At 39.6% G+C, this 22,752-nt stretch overlaps 1 pseudogene across 1 annotated transcript in view; it reads right to left on the minus strand.

The window, feature by feature from the left end:
- LOC309548031 overlaps positions 1 to 22,457 on the minus strand; it is a 41,359-nt pseudogene extending 18,902 nt beyond the window's left edge. Inside the window, exon 1 of the transcript in view lies at positions 22,397 to 22,457. The product of the transcript in view is annotated as an uncharacterized misc_RNA (transcript). The remainder of the gene's footprint in view (positions 1 to 22,396) is intronic.
- Between the last annotated feature and the right edge of the window lie 295 nt (positions 22,458 to 22,752).

Genomic DNA, 22,752 nt, shown 5'->3' on the forward strand with positions numbered 1-22,752 from the left:
CTGTTAAATATGAGCCTAGGGGGTGTTTTCTTACTGTGAGGATGTGGACTTATTGGATCAACACAGGGACCTGTGATCCTAAATAAGAGAAACCCCTGGCCGCATAGTACTAGATGTGTCTGCCAAGTTCTATAATTCGGCCACACTGCTCTTGGAGACTTAATATAAGAGCTGCCATGTTGTTGCTGCACATCAAAGTTACAGTTAAGAGCACCTGTTTTTTGTCACATCTCAGAACGTGATCCGTTGATCACGAGTCCTATTATGTTAAAGCATTGCAAGAGTTCTATTTGAGGCAGATGTGACTACCTAGGCTCAGAGGAAGTAGCCTGAATTTTGCTGGTCCTCATTCAAACCTGGAAAGCTAAGAACGTTCTGTGGGGACCAGCTATGGATTCAGCATGAGTAGATTTTTAATTATATTTTTAATGGGTCATTCTTTTTTGTTTTTACTTTTGAATATGCTCTGCTATAAAGCCCACTACTTGACCCTTTTAAACTCGCATTTGTAGCACTCCACCAATGCTCCTTCCTACAGAATAACCTGTGTAAGTTCAGTGTTGGAGCTTAGGTTGAAGATGTCACCCCTTTTGTCATGTGATTGTGTTGAAGCCTGGCAATTGGCAGCTCAGGGTCTAGTACTACATCATGGTAGGAAGTCCAAAGCTTCCTTATATTCAGAAGCAGTAAGTATTTTGCAGTTCTTGCAATGAAGGAAAGAGTGGCAGGGAAATGCTGTGAAGGTGAGTATTACAAAGTGAATGTTGACTTAGCCTCGAAAAAGAGTTGAAGCTACGATCACATTTAAAAAAGTGTATCTGTGGTCAAAGTTTAAAATCATATATGCTTTTCGACACTGGATTTCAACTATTTCTAGCCTACTCCTATTATTCTGAACAGTCTACAGCTTTGTAAACTTACTATGTGAAGGTCCCTGCACATTTACTTCCTTGATATCTGTGACATGAAGTCACCATGCCATATGAGTAGGCATTTCTGTGTCACATATTTCACAGAGCCTGCCTTCTGAACTACAGAGGTGCTGAGAGGAAGGGTTTCAAGAAGTAGAGTCAGTACAGAAATCACTGTTCCCAGGCAGAAAGATACCATGGGAAGTGTAGTCTTTAGAAATTGAAAGTACATAAAAGGAATGAGCACAAATTGCAATCCTTGAGGATAAACTGCAAATCATCCATACAATCCAGGAAGTTGTGGAAAGAGATGGACAGCAGACAGACATCAATCACAGCATTACCTAGATCATTTAAATCCCCTGTGCCATGGACTTTAAAATATATGAATCCTTAATAAAATTAGTAAAACAGAAACCCTCTGCCGATATGAATGTGCCTCACAGTTACCAAAAAAAAAAACTATAAATAGTGAGCAGCCCTAGTATCAAAAGGGTAATGAACCACAATGTGTAATCAAGCACAATCTATTACTACTAATTGTGAAAAAGTTCTGCAGTAATAATGTATCAATCAACTACTAGTCTGTCGGGTTTTCCTGAATGATCAGTGCGGCCTGCTATAGCCGGCAAATGTGATCATTGTATTCTATCGGGAGGGAAGGCTCCCTGCCAGTAAAAAACAATAGAACTGTGGGAATGATTCCCCCATCCACCTTTGTATGTGAAAAAAAAATGTCTAGTTGTTACATTTTGTGCAACTCTAGCTCTTACCACTAGAGGGATTGTTGCACAAAACATTGTCATTAAATGGCAACCTGCTATCGTTTTTTGTGTATTGAACACACTATTATTATGATACATCTTTTTATGTGGCAGTCTTGATAAATTTCTCCTGCAGTGGCTCATCGGTGAGCTTGTTTCCTCATTCTTCCATGCATCCATTTATCAAAATATTGCTCAACCTTGGACAACAATCTAAAATGCATGTTGACTAGCTGTACATGGCAGAAACTTGTAAGCACATATTATCTTAGGAAATTCCTCGACTGCTGCTTTGCTTCCTAGTTTTGAAGGCTGAAATCAGGTCAGTGAAACAGCCTGCTAGGGTTAGGTCACGCACTTCGAAATATTACAAATGCCCTCTGAACAATACCACTGGCTGGCTGTACAAAAACCACTATGTCCACAAATATTTTGGCAGGCAATTCGCTGCAAGTGCTGCTACTCAACCATGTGCCACAAAGATCATTATGTTACTCTATATATGCATTACTGGGCAAGCTGGTCATAGATTATCCTAGCCAGATTCATCCAGCTGGTGGAGGATTTTTTGCCAGATAACAGTATATAAAGCACAAAAGCTAATTATCATCCAAAAACCAGTCCAAAAATCTCAGCTGATTTCTTACGTTTTGAGTTTTCAAGCCTGCTTCCATGCTTTGTGATGTTGTATATCTCATGCTATAGTGGTAATCACTACATGTAGTTAGAAAAGCAAAAGATCATATTTTTTTTTTTGATTAAAGACGTTTATTGAAAAGTTTTCAAATACAAGATTAGTAAAAGATCTTTTTAAACTGAAAATGTAATGTTTTTTGTGTCACTTTGATTCTTTCTGCTTTCTTTTACATTTATTCTTTTTAAATCTGACTTGTATCTTAGGCAGACTTCTGGGAAAATCGGTGAGCCAATCACACAAGCAGGAAATGATGTTTCTGGGGTGTGGTCAGTACACATTCTGTGTACAGAATAGCTCCAGGTAGCCATATTTTTTTGCAAAATTACAGGGTTAAATTGAAGAGGAAAAGGTTCAATTACAATATAACTTGTGTCGCAATTGTATACGCCATATTATTTTATTTTGTTTGCTATTTTTTGTCCCCATAAAACTGGCGTTACCCTTTAAAGTGATATTAAACCGGAGTTCCGGCCTCGGTTGTCAAATTTCAATAAAAATACCCCGGGACAGTCAGGGCTAGTACATTCCACAATGGATAGCCTCTGAACTGTCCCGGGTCGCACTTACCTGTTAGAAGAAATACTTACCTTGAAAAGTTCTTCTCCAGCGCTGCCATCTCAGGTGTGGGCAGCTGAAGCCAGCGCGTCCTCTTCTGCGGCCTCTTCAGTGACGTCGGAGTCCCATAATGCACTGCACCGGCCCCGCTCGTCAGAGCGGGCCGGTGCATTGACTCCTGGGAGCGATGACGTTCAGCTCCCAGGAGTCATCGCAAGCCGAAAGTGACGGTGCGGGCCGCGGCCGCAGAGGGAGGAAGTGGAAGTAAGGTGAGTATATTTTCTTCAATATCAAGGTAAGTGACCAAAAAAAAATAATTGGGAGCATCCATTTCTTTTTCAGGTGCCCCTTAGCAAGCTGATGGCCCAAAATCGTTTTTTTTTTTTTTCGATTTTGAGGCTGGAACTCCGCTTTAAAGGCTGATTTTTTTTTTTAAATAAACATGTTATACACATCTGCTCTGTGCAGCAGTTTGCAACAGAGCAACTCCCATCCTCCTCTTCTTGGGTCCCCTGCTGGAACTTCTGATGCCTTCCTCTTGCCGAGTGCCCCAGAAGCAAGCAGCTTGCTATGAGGGCAACTGAGCAGGTTCACTTCCAAGCATCAGCTCTGTGTGTCCACTCACATACAGAGCACGGCTCAGCCCTGCCCCCACTTTCTTCTCATTGGCTCACTGGCTGTGATTGACAATAGTAGGAGCCAATGAGGAGGAAGAGACATGGGAGAGCCGCTGCTCTTGTACACATCGCTGGATCGAGATGGGGGTCACGTAAGTATTAGAAGGGGCTGCTACACACAGGTTTTTTACCTTTATACATAGAATGCATGAAGGTAAAAAACCTTAAGCCTTTACGGCCACTTTAAAGCACATTTAGAGCATGTTTTTAGTTCTAACCATATTAAATGAATACATTATGTATAAAACTACTATACATGACACTGACTACTTAGAATAGATGGGAGGCATATTCCGAAACATGGCTTCACTGGAACATGCTTGTGTACTCTGATGTGGGCAAGGCCCTAATGGACACCTGTTCTGGGAATTGACTTTTCCCTGGCCGCTATAAGGTTCTGCAACTACTTTCTATCCCCCACTTTTTTTCTCTCTCTTCCTCCCCCCTCCTCTCTTTCTTCCTATATTCACTGACTCCTTTTATTCCTAATGCCTAGTACACACAGACCGAATGACGAGTGGCATTGGCCAGTTCAATAGAAACTGGCCGACATTTGGCCCGTGTGTACTAGGCCAGCTTCTGTCGAAGGGGCATGAGTGAAAAAGGTCTGCCGATCGGCTCCTTATCAGCGCTCTCAGCCAATGACAGTAGTGTTCTGGCAGGGGGGGGGGGAGTGGTCCCCCCGTCAGAACACAATAGAACAGCAGGGGAAATTGCTGTACTAACATCGAAAAGTTAGTACAGTGGCTCCTCCTGAGCTGTTGGTTTTATTTAGTTTAGCCCTGCTAGGTTGAATGAAAAAAAAAACTATTAGTGTGTGGTAGGCTTAACTCTCTTCTACTCTCTATATACACTACCTTTCAAAAGTTTGGGATCACCCTGATAATTTCATGTTTTCCATGAAAACAAACACTTTTATTCATCAAATGAGTTGCAAAATGAATAGAAAATATAGTCAAGACAATGACGAGGTTAAAAATAATGATTTTTATTTGAAATAATAATTTTGTCCTTCAAACATCATCAAAGAATTCTCCATTTGCAGCAATTACAGCCTTGCAGACCTTTGGCATTCTAGCTGTCAATTTGTTTAGGTAATCTGAAGAAATTTCACCCCACACTTCCTGAAGCACCTTCCACAAGTAGGATTGGCTTAATGGGCACTTCTTACGTACCATACGGTCAAGCTGCTCCCACAACAGCTCAATAGGGTTGAGATCTATTGACTGTGCTGACCACTCCATTACAGACAGAATAGCAGCTGACTGCTTCTTCCCTAAATAGTTATTGCATAGTTTTTGAGGTGTGCTTTGGGTGATTGTCCTGTTGTAGGAGGAAATTGGCTCCAATCAAGCGCTGTTCACAGGGTATGACATGGCATTGCAAAATTGAGTGATAGCCTTCCTTATTTAAAATCCCTTTTACCTTGTACAAATCTCCCACTTTACCATTACCAAAGCAGCCCAAGACCATCACATTACCTTCAACATGCTTGACATGCTTGCACTCCTCCAGCACCTGTTCACTTGTTCTGCATCTCACAAGTATTCTTCTGTGTGATCAAAACACCTCAAAGTTAGATTCGTGTGTCCATAACACTGTTTTCCAATCTTCCTCTGTCCAATGTCTGTGTTCTTTTACCCATCTTAATCTTTTCCTTTTATTGGCCAGTCTCAGATATGGCTTTTTCTTTGCCACTCTGCCTAGAAGGCCAGCATCCCGGAGTAGCCTCTTCACTGTGGACGTTGAGAGTGGCGTTTTGTGGGTACCATGAAGCTGCCAGTTGAGGACCTGTAAGGCATCTATTTCTCAAACTAGAAACTCTAATGTACTTGTCCTCTTGCTTAGTTGTGCACTGGGCCTCCCACTTCTCTTTCTATTCTGGTTAGAGCCCATTTGTTCTCTGAAGGGAGTAGTACACACCGTTGTAGGAAATTTTCAGTGTCTTGGCAATTTCTCGCATGGAATAGCCTTCATTTCTCAGAACAAGAATAGACTGTCGAGTTTCAGAAGACAATTCTCTTTTTTTGGCCATTTAGAGGGTATAATCACACACACAAATGCTGATGCTCTGAATACTCAACTACCTCAAAGGAAGGCCAGATTTACAGCTTCTCTAATCAGCACAACAGTTTTCAGCTGTGCTAACATAATTGCACAAGGCTTTAGTAATCATCAATTAGCCTTTTAACACAATTAGCTAACACAATGTACCATTAGAACACAGGAGTGATGGTTGCTGGAAATGGGCCTCTGTACACCTATGTAGAGATTTCATTAAAAATCAGCAGTTTCCAGCTAGAATACCACATTAACAATGTCTAAGCTGTATTTCTGATTAATTTAATGTTATCTTCATTGAAAAAAAACAGTTTCTTTCAAAAATAAGGACATTTCTAAGTGACCCCAAACTTTTTAACAGTAGTGTAAAACAAAAAGTTGGTGTCCCTCCCACAACTAGCTCTCGATCTCATTTTGGGTAGAGCAGTAGTGTGAGGAAGTTTTCTACTGTATTCAATGGTTTACACAATGCCTTTTTAGCCAGAGGACCTATGTCACCACCATTTATACTTCAGGTAATATTATAATTTCAAGGCACCCTGTCCAGTGTGGTGGGGTGCTCTTGATTCAAACCTCCCTACTAAATGTCTCTGGATAATCTGTATTTTATACCTTTGTGCATTGTCATATTTATTTTTCATTGTTGTGACATTCTTCTACTCTGTCTCCTTCTATTGTAGGATATTACTGTTGAACATGCCTAGATGCGGTTTGTTGGATACTTTTTTATCTAAATAAAGAATTTGAAAAACCACTATACATTGCCTTTAAGATTTTTTTTTTCAGGCAACAAAAACACTAATGTTATATCCAAAGTTTCGTTTTTGTGTTACTTGAGGACAAGAGCACATGTTTTTCTTCCTTACCTACTGGCCAACTCAGTATAATGCATTGCTTAGCCTTGCTATAAAAAATCTCAGTTATTTAGCATGAAAGACTATGAGACTATGTAACATACATCTGGTTCTGGTTAAAAGCAGTATTTTTTTCTAAGCAGCTTCAAGGCTCTAATGAATGACTGTGGAGGCAGAAAAACAGTCAGGAGCTTCACATGTAGGTCCTAATCCCCAAACTAAATTTGACCCTAGTTCTATACTAAATGGTGGTAAAATATATTGAGCTTATGAATCATCAAAAAATTTAATAATTAAAAAAAATTATTAGCAGACACTTTAAATTCTAAATAAACTTGTATTATATAGGTTCAAAGAAAATCTTGGATGCCAGCGCCACTTTAAATCCTAGCATGGTACATATAATCCAACATAATGCAACTGCAAGTATATTATTTACCACATAACACTTAAAGGATAAGTCTATTCTACACAAGGGCTTCAATCACAGATGGATAAGTGATCTAGCTTATCATAAGCAGCACACGGAGTACAGTTCAAATAAATAATACCTAGTGCTTGTAAAAGTATTCCCACTCAGTCCTAAAAAGGTTCAGCATTAAAAACAGTATCTATATATTACACTCAGATTTAAAAAAAAATACAGGAAGCACTGATATTCTACAGGAAACACTTTATGTACATATAAAAAAGAACCCCGAATACCTTAATACATGTTAAAACCTAATTTCAAATATGTGTTCATTAAATTGGTTGTTTACGTTTTTCTTTACTTTTGAGCTACATCCCTCTCAGTCCTTGATGACTTCAATAAAGGGCAAAAGCTACATAGGCTCTCCTGTTTTAAAGTGGTTATAAACCTCAAACATGAAATATGAACAAAGCATATCCCTCTATAGTGTATACTTGTCCCAATTAAGAAAACTAAGTATAATTTCTGTCTGCTGCTTCATTCTTTTGCTATCTGCAGGTGTCATTTCTGACACTAGGAGAAAAAAGGTGACAGGGGAGGGAGCTCCATCTGATTGAGCCTCAGCTCTGTTCCTGTGTGCTGTGTGAAGGGAGTGTATCCCTTCCCTCCAATTAGCTCTCAGAACTTTCCTTACTGAGCTCTTCAGAGTGTAATTTCAGCTCTCCATCTCCTTTTTCCTGACAGCTCAGACAAGTTTTATAAATTGTGAACGTTAAACAGATGTAGAGAAGAGAAGACTGCAGATAAACAGGTACAAATTATGTAAGAGGATTTGATTAATCTCTGTATATCACCTGAGGTAGGTCACTTCACTGGGCATATGTAAGGGTTTACAAGCACTTTAACCCTTTCGCTGCCAGGCCATGCGCTCCACTTTTAAACTTAGCTGGCCATTCCATTTTTGCAATTTTTCCTCTGATTTTTTATTTTTCCCTTACAGCTTTCAGAGTTTGTTAAAGACCCCCCCCCCCCCAAATCATATATTTTATGAAAGCACATCACTAGTAGAATACAAATAAGGTGCTACTGATTTTTAGGGCTCAATGATATTTGGGCAAATGTTTATCAAAACATCGCTAAAAACATTGCTAGAAATACACTAATATCATTATTAGCAGGTCAAAACACAGCACGTTACAAAATTCCTGCTAAATATAAAAGCTAACCTGTATTGAGTTAATAATTAACCACTATTTGTAAATTTTAGATTGCACCTTTTTGCGAAATGGTGAAAATCGAACATACGCCAAGATGGAAATATCCAAATTTCTCAAAAAAATCTAGAGGATTTCATTGTTCCGTTACAGCTTTCAGAGTTTGTTAAAGACCCAATCCCCCCCCCCCCAAACACCAAACCATATATTTTCTGAAAGCACATGACCTGTAGAATAAAAAGAAGGTGCTACTGATTTTAACGCCCTGCGATATTTGTGCAAATGTTTATCAAAACTATATATTCATTAAAAATTCTCCAAATTCATTTTTAGCCGATATAAACACAGCAAATTTCACAAAATTCCTGCTAAATGCCTACTAAATATACAACCTTAACCTGTATTGAGTTAATGAATAACAAATATTTGTACATTTTGTAATTGCATCTTTTTGAGAAATAGTGGAAATCGGACGTACGCAAACATTTCTCTAAAAATCTGGAGGTTTTCCTTTTTCACTTACAGCTTTTAGAGTTTATAAAAGAACCCCTCCAAACCATATATTTTAGTGAATAGTGGATTCATACATGGCAAAAATGTACAACATTCCTACTAAATATAAAAGTTAAAACTTATTGAGTTAATAAATAACAAATATTTGTACATTTTAAATTTTGTACCTTTTTTGTGAAATGGTGAAAACTAAATGTACGCAAAACTGTACATAAAAATAGTTTACTCTAAAAATCCAGACGTTAGAATTTTTCACTTACAGCTTTCAGAATTTGAAAAGTCCTCCAGCCATGGTTCGCACCTGAATCGCAAGCACAATACCCTCTGCAAACTGCTGGGGGTGTCCATACAAAGTTAATGACACCCCCGATCGATTTGCAGATCGCAAGACAGCAATCAAATTGCATGGGTGTGAACACCCATGCAATCCGATTCTGGTGCAGACAAAAAAAAAGGGTCCTGCATGAGTTTGGCCTGAATGTGATACAAATCTAGCCATACAGTTTGTATAGCTGAATTCGTATTGCACAGACATTGCATGTAATCTGCACAGCAATGTGGAGTGAATCACATGCAATGTCTGGCATTGCACCAGCGTGAATTGGCCCTCAAACCAGACATTTTCTGAAAGCACATGACCTGTAGAATAAAAAAAAGTGCTACTAATTTTTTAGGCCCCGAATAATTGCGAAAATGTTCATCATATCGCTATTTTCACAAAAAATACACTACAATACATTTTAGTGCACATAAACACAAAATAACTTACAAAATTCCTGCTAAATTACTACTAAAGCATCGTTTACATGTGGCATATTAAAGTGTACGCCCACTGAGGGCCATGTTTACCCTCACAGGGATGCACAGGTGTTCCGTGTAGAGGCAGTCCCATTTATGTCAATTGGGATGCAACAGCTGCACAGGCATAGCTGCTGTTCCAAATCCGACATCCGTGTGGGTGTGAGTTTACGAACCCGAATGCAGACAGTGTGAGCTCAGAGATATGCACACAGACCTACATTGATGTCAAATTGGGAGCGGACACAGGAGCCATTGTAAGCGATGGCTGCTTCTGTCCCCTGCACTACAGGGAGGGGGCTGGTAAACACATGTTTACTAAACCCCCCAAGCCCAAGCTTCACCAGCAATCCCCCCTCGCCCCCATGGGCTCAGCATGACAGTTGGCCAGACACAGTGCCGGTTAGCAGCTGCAGGTGGCGGGAGGGAAAGGGAGGGATGCCGCCAGGGGGATGGATGGGAGGTGCAGGGGCCGGAATGGGGAGGAGTCGGCCTGCTGGGGGGGACATTCTGTGATCCTTAGGGGCAGAGCGGATGACAGTGACTGACAGTCACACCTTTCCACTTCAAGCAGACTGAGAACTCGGAAATCAGCAATCATGTGACTGCTCAGTTCTTGGGCTTAGAGCTGACGTGGGACAGCTGCAGCATCACACAAATGCTGCAGCATAGAAGTGAGTATGTGTGTTTGTTTTTTTTTTTTTGCTAGCCCATATTTCTCCTTTAAGGTGTGGAGTGGCAGTAAAGACAAAAGCCCAAGTTAGAATAAATAATTGATGGAAAGACACAAGGTGACCACATGTTTCAAGGGTAAAAATGCTTCCCCTTGTTCCGGGCTAATGTAAAGTAATGCTATGAGGAAGGCGTGGGCTGAAACGCGTTAGCATCTTTTTGTCTCCTGCAAATACTGTTGTGCAACAATAAAGTCTTTTGATGAAGAAGCTATTGAGTTGCTGGCTCATGTTTTTTATGAATCTAATGCAAAGTAAGTGCTGCATCAAAGGCATTAGGAGCTGAACACGTGGCAGAGAAGCTCATCACAGGAGCTGTTCTTGCTCCAATTCAGTGTTCCAGTCACTAGCATAATAGCAAAACATTAGTACAGGATATGAATGTTGCGAGTCTAAACTGTATGCCCATAATGTTATTTGTAAGGTCTGACAGCAGAGCACCACCTAGCATCCTTGTGATCTGGCTATGAATACAGTGCCTTGCAGCTTTAGGGACAGGGTTCAAACCACCTGGGATACAATTTGTATTGAGTTGACACTCCTTTTAATGAACAGAAAATAATCTAAAAAGATATGAGTACTGTGTAAACAGCAGGGTAATAAGTCAGCACTATAAAAATGCTTGAAATTGTCAGCATTGTAATTTTCTAGTGGTCAGTGTTTGCATGAAACAGAGCTAAACTCTGGAAGAGATGCATAAAAACAAAGAAAACATTCCAACAACAAATAACCTGTATTGCCCGTATGCTCCCTGCAGATTTATTTTGTCCCAGTTACAGACTTACAGTGTAAAAAAAAAAAAAAAAAATCAACGATAACCCTCCCCAGAGTAGTACAGTGTCACTATGGTGACCCTGAACTACTCTAACGGGAGTATGTAAAAAATGTAAAAAAAAAAAAAGAAAAAAACTGAATAAAATGTTTTTTTTTTAATTTTTTATATATTTATTTTTACATACTGTCAGCAGTCAGTATCCCTGATCAAAGCCACACCAGTCATATGATGAAAAAAAATTGTGAAACAAAAATTTTGTTTCCTAATTTTCAAAAAAATTGTGACAAAATGATTATAACTTCAAACACTTTAAATTGATAGATCAATATCGATTTTTTACCGCTGATACCGATATTTTGGTCATCAGATATCGGTATCGGCCGACATCTGCTGATATTTTCGGACATTAAAAAAACATTTTTTTTTTTAATGTCTACAGGTTCTGTGGTGGGGGGATCTAGGGGTCTAAAAGACCCCAAACCCCTCCTCTGCACTTAAAAGCATTGTTTTGAATGCTGTAAGTTTTTTTAATTCGGTGCTGCCAGTACCCGGAAGTGACGTCATTTCATGACATCACTTCCGGGTACTCGGTGGCCCCGAATTCAAAGAAAAGGAGACCCGGTCATATGGCAGTGGTGAAGGTAGGATGCCCAGGTCTCACGGTGGGACAAGAGACCCGGGCGAGCCGCGGAAGGCGGCGGGAGTGTCCTCTCCCGCTCCTTGGAATGACAGCCGAGCGGCTTCTCAGCCGCATCGGTTGTCATTACAAGACAGCCGACCATCGGCTATGGACACCGGTACCGGGGTAATGCCTCTAGCTGCAGGCATCACCCCGGTACAAGCACTTTCCTGAAATATCGGCAATATCAGTAAATCAAAAGGCCGATTCCGATATATATCAAGCAAAGTGCATATCGGCCCTCAATATATCGGCTTTGCCGATAATCGGTCGATCACTACTTTAAATGCCTCTTACTAAATACCTTGGTCTGTCTACTTTCTAAAAGCAGTCATTTGAGGGGTATTTGTACTCTACTGGTATTTTAGGGCCTCAATAAATGAAACAGGCAGTTAGTACATCAATACTGATCACTTTTAAAGTATATATATATACCATAGTTTGTAGACTCTATAACTTTCACACAGACTAAAAAATAGACACTGATTTGGGTTATTTTTTACCAAAGAAATGTAGCAGACTACATTTTGGCCTACATTTATGAAGAAAGATTATTTATTTACAGAATTGTATAACAGAAACTAAGAACATTTTTTTTTTCACAATTTGTATTTTTTTTTCTTTTATATAGAAAAAACAAAAAACAGAGTGGTGATTAAATACATAGTTACATAATTAGTCAGGATGAAAAAATACACAAGTCCATCTGGCTCAACCAATAAAAAAAAAAAAAAACAGTAAAGAAAACCCAACCATTCAATCCCATATACACAATCCTATACCCACAGTTGATCCAGAGCAAGGTGAAAAATCCCAGCAAAGCATGATCCAATTTGCTACAGCAGAGAAAAAAATTCCTTCCTGATCATCGAGAGGCAATCAGATATTCCCTGGATCAACTTTACCTATAAATATTAGTACCCATTTATATTATGTACACCCAGGAAAGAATCCAGGCCTTTTTAAAAGCAATCGAGTGAGCTAGCCAGAACCACCTCTGGAGAGAGTCTATTCCACATTTTCACAGCTCTTACTGTGAAGAAACCTTTCCGTATTTGGAAACAAAATCTGTTTTCCTCTAGTTGTAAAGAGTGCCCCCTTGTCCTCTGTGTTGACCTTAAAGTGAACAACTCAACACCAAGTTCACTATATGGACCCCTTATGTATTTATACATGTTGATCATATCCCCCTTAATATCCTCTTCTCAAGAGAGAATAAACTCAGTTCCTCTAATATTTCCTCATAGCTGAGCTCCTCAATGCCTCTTACCACCACCAAAAGAAAGCTCTATTTGTGTGAGAAAAATTGTATAAATGTAATTTGGCTACAGTGTTGCATGACCCAGCAATTGCCAGTTAAAGGTTTAAGTTCACCTTTGGTAACTTGTTACATGTTACACTCATATTCCATGCGTAACATGTTACAATTGCACCAGGGCACTCCACCCAGCCGACCACATCATCCATTCACATTATTCTGTGAATTGAAAAACTACAAGTCCCCACAACCTTTGGGGCTGTCAGCTTTTAGTTCTCCATGAACTACCCCGACACTGTTGAGTGCTGTGATAGTTAATTCTCTTTTCCTGTCAGTGTGTATCTGCCTGCCCGTACCAGGTACGAGCAGACAGATACTCTGACAAGTCTGCAGAAGTCCTGCATGGCATCCATGATCTGCTGATGATGGATGCAATGCCTGAAATGCTCCAGTGAAAAAAAAATAATAAATGCACATTTTTTAACCTGCAAAAAGTTTTGCATTATTTATTTATTTATTTTTAAAGATTAACTCATCCTCTAAAGTAACACAGTGCTGAAAAGCAAAAAAAATACCTGTTAATGAAGAGGTAAAAACCTTCTAGATAATCAGCAATCAAGATAATGAAAAAGTTTTGGTTGTCACACATATTTAGCAAGGGCAGACTTTGATTTTGAGTTGGAATTCCACTTTAAGTCAGCTGCTGAAAGTAAATACAGAACTGAGGGTTTAATATTACTTTACTGATTGGTAGGCTGCTATATAATACATTCTTAAATTTAGGTTTAGCACCGCTTTAACCAAATATGCACATTCTACCCTCTCCTAATGACTGCAAAGAAAAGGGCAGAGACTGTAAAAACCGTTTGCCATGAAGGACTGGGTAATGTAAACTAGGAGTCACGCAGCTAAGATGTATCTTTTGATATAGAGGTTAGTCTAAAACTACACTTCTCCTTTAAATGTCAAATAGATATCCAGCCCAATGCTTGTTGCAAAATAAGCCCTGTGTCTCTTGCTACTATATCGCATTTCACGTTGCAACTTTTAATGACAGTAATTTCTTCATCTCAATTCCTTTGGTCTTTTTATGCCGTGACTTTTCAATGTTTTTAAAAATTTCAGCATGTTCTACTTTTGCACACTGCACTGGTGTGAACTAGGCCCATTGGAATACATGGAAAACACGTTGCAAGCATTTTTGATGCAGAATAAAAATGAACTGGACTGCATTTCGTATGAACCAGCCCTGAGGGCTAGAGTTAACAGAAAGAATTTCTACAGATTTCCTACATTATCCCCCTTAGTATACCTCTCATTTAGAAATCACTCCAAACAATTAGAAATGTTGTAAACTTTGTAAGATTGTCAATCTGCCATTAAAATGGAGTTGTCCTTTAAGAATAAAGAGAAGGCATGCAGAGCAACAATATACAAAATACAAGGAACAAGGTGCTAGATATTCCCTTTTTAAACTGTAATTGACCTGGAACATATTTCTACCTGCTGAGATTTGTGTTGTTTCTATGAAAGCCTTAATTTTGACTTTTTTTTATTTTATTTTTTGCATGAAAGAATAACAGTATGTTACCTGCTGATATAGGCAATGTAGACTTCAGCACAAACAACAGCCTAGTTGGCTGCTGGCACAGGTTTGCACAGACAATGGTTGTTTTTCTCTCGATTTGCCCCTGTGCTTATGTTTTATTTTATTTTTTTATGAATAAACAGTACATATACAAGAAGTGTAATTGTTATAATACACAATAAACATACAGTATTTCACAAAAGTGAGTACACCCCTCACATTTTTGTATATATTTTATGATATCTTTTCATGTGACAACACTGAAGAAATGACACTTTGCTACAATGTGATGTAGTGAGTGTACAGCTTGTATAACAGTGTAAATTTGCTGTCCCCTCAAAATAACTCAACACACAGCCGTTAATGTGTAAACCGCTGGCAACAAAAATGAGTACACCCCTAAGTGAAAATGTCCAAATTGGGCCCAATTAGCCATTTTCCCTCCCCGGTGGCATGTGACTCGTTAGTGTTACAAGGTCTCAGGTGTGAATGGGGAGCAGGTGTGCTAAATTTGATGACAAGCTGACCCCTCACCACTTCAACCTCTGCAGCAATGTTGGCAGCATTCATACGTCTATTTCCCAAAGACAATCTCTGGATTTGACGCTGAGCACATGCACTCATCTTCTTTGGTCGACCATGGCGAGGCCTGTTCTAAGTGGAACCTGTCCTGTTAAACCACTGTATGGTCTTGGCCACCATGCTGCAGCTCAGATTAAGGCTGGCCATACATGATACAATTTTCTTTCAGTTTTCTGTCAGATTTTCTTGAAATTTACCTTTAAGTATGTAGTACGAAGGCCTGCCTAATTGGATACAAGTGAATGTGTTGTTTAGCTTTGACCTCACATTATGTGGTTTGTGGTAGATCTGACAGCAAATTGTACAACAAAGGTTGAACATGTATGGCCAGCCTAAGAGTCTTGGCAATCTTCTTATAGCCTAGGCCATCTTTATGTAGAGCAAAACTTTTTTTTCAGATCCTCAGAGAGTTCTTTGCCATGAGGTGCCATGTTGAACCTCCAGTGACCAGTATGAGGGAGTCAGAGTGATACCTCCAAATTTAACACACCTGCTCCCCATTCACACCTGAGACCTTGTAACACAAATAAATCATGTGACGCCGGGGAGGGAAAATGGCTAATTGGGCCCAATTTGGGCATGTTCATTTAGGGGTGTACTCACTTTTGTTGCCAGTGGTTTAGACATTAATGGCTGTGTGTTGACCTATTTTGAGGGGGACAGCAAATTGACTCTGTTATACAAGCTGTACACTAACTACTTTACATTGTAGAAAAGTGTAATTTCTTTAGTGTTGTCACATGAAAAGATATAATAAAATATATACAAAAATGTGAGGGGTGTACTAACTTTTGCGAGATACTGTACTGCTGCCAGAGACTGCATTATATAGTATGTCGCATCCCCCAGAGCAGGAAAGGAGGATTTCACGTGTCATGGTGGGAGGGTCGGTTGGACTGAGGGTGTATCAGACACAGAGGACAGGCAGGGTGAATCAAGGTGTGAAGAAGCTGAATTCATGGTCCCTGTAAGGTTTATTTTTGCCATCTGTGAGATTAGGGAGATTTTCAGAATTGATCAATCCTGATGCACTGACGGGCTCAATTCTTGAGGTCCTAAAATGCTAGGACAGTAGAAATACCCCCCAAATGACACCTTTTTGGAAAGTAGACAGTCTTAGTATTTAGTAAGAGGCATTGCATCACCAGTGCAGTACAGCATCAGCACATACCTGGTGTGGCAGTGATCACAGATTCGGACTGGTGACAGTACAAAAAAAAAAAAAAATTCTATTTAAAATTATAATTTTTTAAAAAAGTTTTATTACATTTTATGATTTTTTTATTAACACACTGTGGCCATAGTAACATTGTACTATGTTTGCTTATAGCAGTAAATTACATTGCTATAAGCAAGCATTTTACTGAATAAATCTGAATTATTTAGTGTGTTTTGTTGTGATTAGGTGTGATTGGTCAAAGCTAATGACATAGTAAGGATGGACTGTGATTGGCCCTGTCTGTATCATGAGATCTATCTAATTGATAATTAACAGCTAGCAACACAATTGTGCACAATGGATGGCATGAAAGGAAGCAACTGTGAAAGGATGGCATGAAAGCAAGTACAACTGTTATGTGACCTTATGTGATTGGTCACGATCGTCACATGGTACCGGCAATGAGCCGGTATTCAGGTCAGTCATCAGCTGTGTCCTGTGGACACGGCCGATGACAGATCACATCGCTGCGGGGCCCTGAGATTGGTGTTCCCTGACAGGACGTCATATGACATCTACTCAGGATAAGAAAGCCACCGCCCAGCCGTCAATCTGCTATTGGAACTGGTTAAGGTTAGGGTGACCATAAGTTAACGTATTACGATCAGCCTAAAAGTTAGTTTACAGTTGGGGATCAGGGCATATAAGGCATTGTTTACTTTTTCACTTTGGTGCCAAAATCTAAAGTATTGAACAAAGGGAGAGAAGAATGCTGCATCTGACATAATAAGAGAGAGGTTACATTGAACATAGGAACATATCTGATTACATTGAGGAAGAAAGACACTTTAGAAGAGGTAGTAGCAGGCATATTGATTCAGGGCAGAGAAACTGGTCTAATGTAGAGAGATATGCTAGGCTAAAAGGAATAAACCAAGAAAATGAGCCTAAAGCAGCCCGAGCCCCGATGCAAGGTAAATAATGGATGATGGGGAATCACAAAAGCCTCAAGCATTATCAATCAAGTTATATGTGACTGACATCTTTTACTGCACTCATATGCAATAAACACATAGAGGTAGATGTACTGGTTGGATTTCCCATGCTCTCACCCCAAGCACTACTAGTATTATTGAGGCTATTAGCCAAACATGGTAAGTCAGTTATATCAGTGGTCCTCAACTCCGGTCCTCGGGGCCCACTAACAGGCCAGGTTTGCAAGATAACTAAATTACATCCCAGGTGATCTAATTTGCTGCTCAGTGATTGCAGTACTCTAGTCTGCATCTCCCCGAGGTAATACCTAAAATCTGGCCTGTTAGTGGGCCCTGAGGACCGGAGTTGAGGACCACTGAGTTATATCATACATTTTCCTCTTACAACATCAGCATGGTAAAAGCAATACAAACCATATTTATTTCTGAGAATCCAATATGTTTACTTGAAAAATCTCCTTTCATATTGTGAGTGCTGCCTGTCTCCTGGCCATCTCTTTCTACAACTTCCTGGAATCCCTGCATGCTTTGCAACTTCTCTAATGCTTATGTTCAATTTCTAAGGACTACATATCCCATAGTACCTTGTTACATGCAGTGATTGCTGCACTGAAACCCCTCCTTTCAGCACATCTGTAGTTTAGAAGGCAGGCTCTGTGAAATGTGTGACACAGTAGTGCTACTCACAGGGTACAATAAATACATATCACAGAATTCAAGAACGTAAATGCGTAAGTTTACAAATTTCACGCTCATTCAGATCAATAGATGTAGGCTAGAAATAACTGAAATAAAATGTGAAAATGAATAAATGATTTTACATTTTGACTATAGGTACACTGTAAAGACTGCTCATGAATTCTAAGACAGATTCAGCTTCTGAAATCCTGAACGTAAACTAGTATAATACTGTACACTTTAGAATATTTATCCGGCATTCAGTTTCCCGTGTTAGATCTAGTAATGGTGAAGGCACGTGGCTAAGTACGGATTTGGACAACGACAGTCCAGTGTATAGCAAATTTGGCTATACACAGATAAAACGAAATCTGACAAATCTAAGCTTTTGAAACCTGAAAAGAACCTCAGCCCATGTGAAAAAAGGACAGCAGATGTTCCACAGATTATTCTGTCACTGTGCAAGCATATTTAAAAAATATGTCAACCCAGAATCTCATATTCCTGATATGTGCCTGCTGCGCCATGTACTTGTATGAAAATAATCCTGTTCTCTTTTTATTGATTCCAATGTGTGGAATAACTGGTGCTCCTACCATTCCCTCTGCTTTCCTAATACAAACTAACCACACTGGGCACAAGAGCACAGATGGGTCAGTTTTCTGGCTGTGCTGGGAACTTAGCCTGCTCTCCTCCAATGATCAGACTTTTACTAACACCCCCCCCCTCCCTGCACGGTCATTCACTGGGAAGACCAGTGTGCTGCTGCTCCTCCTCCCCCAGCTTGTTAAGATCTTCATGCATCTTAAACAGAGGTTATGTGATCACTTATGAAAAAAGGGGAAAAAGGTATTTGTAATTTTTCTCTATGTATATATTTTATATATCTATACACAAATGTTTTGCCTTTCATTTATATTTTAAACAAGCCATGGTTGCTTTTACTCTGTATTGCGAAAAGTTTTCAATAAAATATATTAAAAAAAAAAGGTGAGAGTTCACATATACTTTAACATCATGCCTTTAAAAAATTCACATGAATTATAGTCAAGAAGAGGAGTTAAAAATATCCCGAACACAAGTTGTTTAACCACAAAATGGTTGGTCATTAGGCTAATATAATCACAATTTAGGTTGTTAGTGCTTTTATCACATTCAAAATTGCGGGCTGTGTGTAGCAGAGCATTGGATACATTTCTCAAATATTTCTAAACCACTTTTCCTTTGTTTTTGTAGATCTGAGCACTAATATTTGAAGTGGACATAGTTGGTAACATGCTGCCAGAGCCCATGTGGGTTGGTAGAGTTGAAATGCTGCCAGATGGTTGAAAGTATTTTACCCTCTTAACCACACATCAGTAATCATAGCCAAAGGCATTTTATGTTTGTGACTGAAATAAGATGACTTTAATCAGCAGTTTAATCACGAGTTGTTATTTTGTATAAGGAAACAACAAGGTTCAAAAGAAATATGTCTTTTAAGATTTATGTAATGTATTTAATTGTGTATTTATTTTATTATAAAGTTATTTTACAACCACCTTCTATTGCATATATGGACTTTCTTTCTTATAGTAGCCAGGACAACAAATATTGTGTAATGCTAGCTACAACATAGACAGGTAGCTTACAGATAAGTAGTAAGAACATTTTACAGAAAACCCCAAATTTATGGCTTTCTTCTATATGCATGTTCGTCCATTTTTTACACATGGACCCCAGTCGGAGAAGATGCCTTACTTTAAAACACTTGTAGGCTATATACATGATCAGCCATAAATTTATGACCAATCACCTAATATTGAGTAAGTCCCCCTTTTTCCGCCTAAACAGCCCTGACCCTTCAAGGCATAGATGGTATTAGACCTCTGAAGGTACACTGTGGTATCTGGCACCAACACATCAGTAGCAGGTTCTGTAAGTCCTGTATGTTGCGAGGTGGGGCCTCCATTGATCGGAATTTGTTTTTCCAGCATCCCACAGATACTCAATTGGATTGTGATCAGGAGAATTTGAAGGACAAGCCAACATCTCAAACTCACTGTTTTATTCCTCAAACCATTCTTGAACCATTTTTGCAGCGTTGCAGGGTGCATTATCCTGCTAAAAGAGGCCACGACCAACAGAGAATACTGTTTACATGAAGGGGTGTATTTGGTCAGAAAAAATGTTTAGGCAGGTGGTATTTGTCAAAGTAATTGCAAGACCCAAGATTTCCTTTAACCACTTAAGCCCCGGAAGATTTTACCCCCTTCTTGACCAGGGTTTTTTTTGCAATTTTTTACTGCGTGATTTTAACGGACAATTGCGCGGTCGTGCGATGCTGTACCTAAGCGAATTTGACGTCCTTTTTTTCCCACACACAGAGCTTTCTTTTGGTGGTATTTGATCACCTGTGCGATTTTTACTTTTTGCGCTATAAACAAAAAAAGAGCGTAAATTTTGCAAAAACAACAATATTTTTCACATTTTTTTATATGAAATCCCCCCCCCCCAAAAAAAATTTAAAAATCAAATTTTTTTAACATTTTTGGCCAATTTGTTTTCTGCTACATATGTTTGGTAAAAAAAATTGCAAAAAGCGCATTTTGATTGGTTTGCGCAAAAGTTATTGCGTTTACTAACTAAGGGAAAGATTTCTGTCATTTTTGGTGTTTTTTTTTAAACGCGTAATGGCGGCAATCTGCAATTTTTTTTGCGGTACTGCGACATTGCGGCGGACAGATAGGACCCTTGACTGACATTTTTGACACTTTTGGGGTTACCAGTGACATTACTGCAGTAATCAGTGCTATACATATGCCCTGTTACTGCAAAATGACACTGGCAGGGAAGGGGTTAACTTTATTGGGGAAGGAGGGGTTAAGTGTGTCCCTAGTAGCGTGCTTTTTACTGTGATTGGACATGGCTACTAGTGTAGGAACAGTGATCAACGGTCCTACATAGTAGAACCGTATGATCACCATTCCTACACAGGGTAGAATGACAGGCGGCTTGTTTACATTAGCCACCTGCCTTTCTCCCTTCACGGAGGACGATCGCAAGTGAACGGCAGACATCGGGTCCGCCGGTCACACGCACTGACTTCCCAGGGAACGAGCCGGGGTGGGTGCGCGCCTCCGCGGGCGCGCACTCACCCACTATTGGCTCACATGGAAGTGACAGGCTAGTGACGTATATATACGTCACTTTGCCTGGCCGGGGCTGACTGCCGACGTATATCGTCGTGCGGCGGTCGGCAACCGGTTAAAGAATTGCAATGGAAACCCCCACAGCACATACCTGATCCAAACTGTGGATAGCTGCCTACAATTGGCCTTTAGAAGGACATAGGGAAGGTAATACAACATCCTTATTGAGGTGGAAACAAGAAACTATCTTTGAAAAAAGGAATTATTCAGACACAAAACCACCTTGTCCATATGTAACACCAAAAATGGTTATCTACAGGTCAGGGCAGGTCAGGGCAGCTAGCTCCGAAACCCCTCTGGCAGAGGTACTGTATTATATTGAAAATGGCCAAAATTGTAGCATTTCAAATATATTTCCAATATATTTTGGAAAAATAAATTAAGAATGTTTTTTAAAATATATTTTAAATATATTTTTCTTCCATGTGGGTAAGCTATGCTGTTAACCCTCCTCTTATGTTAGGGTCAGAACCGACCCGTTTTCAGGTTTTGAATGTCTATAAGTATCACATAAATTTGTTTATTGCATCAAGATTTTTTTACTTTGTCAGGAACCTCTATTTAAACAATGTAATAGAAAAATAATCCTTTTCACTAAATTATAAAATACTGTGGTGAAAATTAAGACGTTCATGGTGTTAGGGTCAATTCTGACCCAGTTATAATATAGGATTTTAGGACACTAATAAGTGCCAAAACTGAAATCATAAACACTCTCTCTGCTTAGTAAAAGTGACAGCCAATCCCCTCTCAACCCTGTGAGCTGTAGTTAGGGAGGGCCTATCTCTTTTCCTGCTTGACTGCTTCTCTAAATAAAGTGAAGAAACATAGGACAAATTCATTTCAGAGTTGCTGACTTTATTTTACCATTTTTTAAATTTGAAAATGAGAGGTATGCTATCAAAAGAAAGGTCTAGGGGTCACACTAAAAATATTAAAACCAATCTTTTCAAGGATAAAGAAGCCTAACAAGGTAACCAAGAGGTAAGAAACAAATTTGATGATAAATAATTATTCAGAGGGTATTTTATGGCTGATTTAAAACACGGGTCAAAACTGACCCTAACATCATGGATAGTAACGGAATTCTAACATAAGAGGAGGGTTAAAGCCAGCTGAGAGTATACTGAAGAGACAAGAGCAGTTTCCACAACATACAAAGAATATTTGAGAACCAAGCCCTTCTTGCCCATTTGGAGCCACATGAGTCACTGTGACCCTCTGAAGCAGAAGTGGAAGCAACTGAAGTGGGGGAATGCATAAATCAGGTGGAATGGATCCCAAAGAGTGACCAGAGCATGTACCTCCAGCACCAGAATGTTGTACTGAAGAGGTCCTGGAATGCCGCTGAGCAAACAGGATCATCTTAAAGAGACCATCTTGACTTCCAGGACCCTTATGGAGGCACTCAGCAGGGGATTTACAGTGGACCCAATGGCCCAAGCCTGCTGCCATAGGGAGACAAGTTTCCTCTGTGGCAGAAGCACATTGTTCTGGATAATATCTAGTAGCACTTGAGGTATTTCAGATGCTGGGATGGCTCCAGAACTGATTTCCGAAGACTGAGGATCCAACTGAAGCTCTGTACCATCTGGATCGCTTGTTGGAGGTTCTCCCATAATAAAAAAAATGACCTCTCCCACAACAACAGGTGGTCCGG

This window comes from Pelophylax lessonae, assembly GCF_965119305.1.
Source record: "Pelophylax lessonae genome assembly, chromosome: 2".
Lineage (NCBI taxonomy): Eukaryota > Metazoa > Chordata > Amphibia > Anura > Ranidae > Pelophylax > Pelophylax lessonae.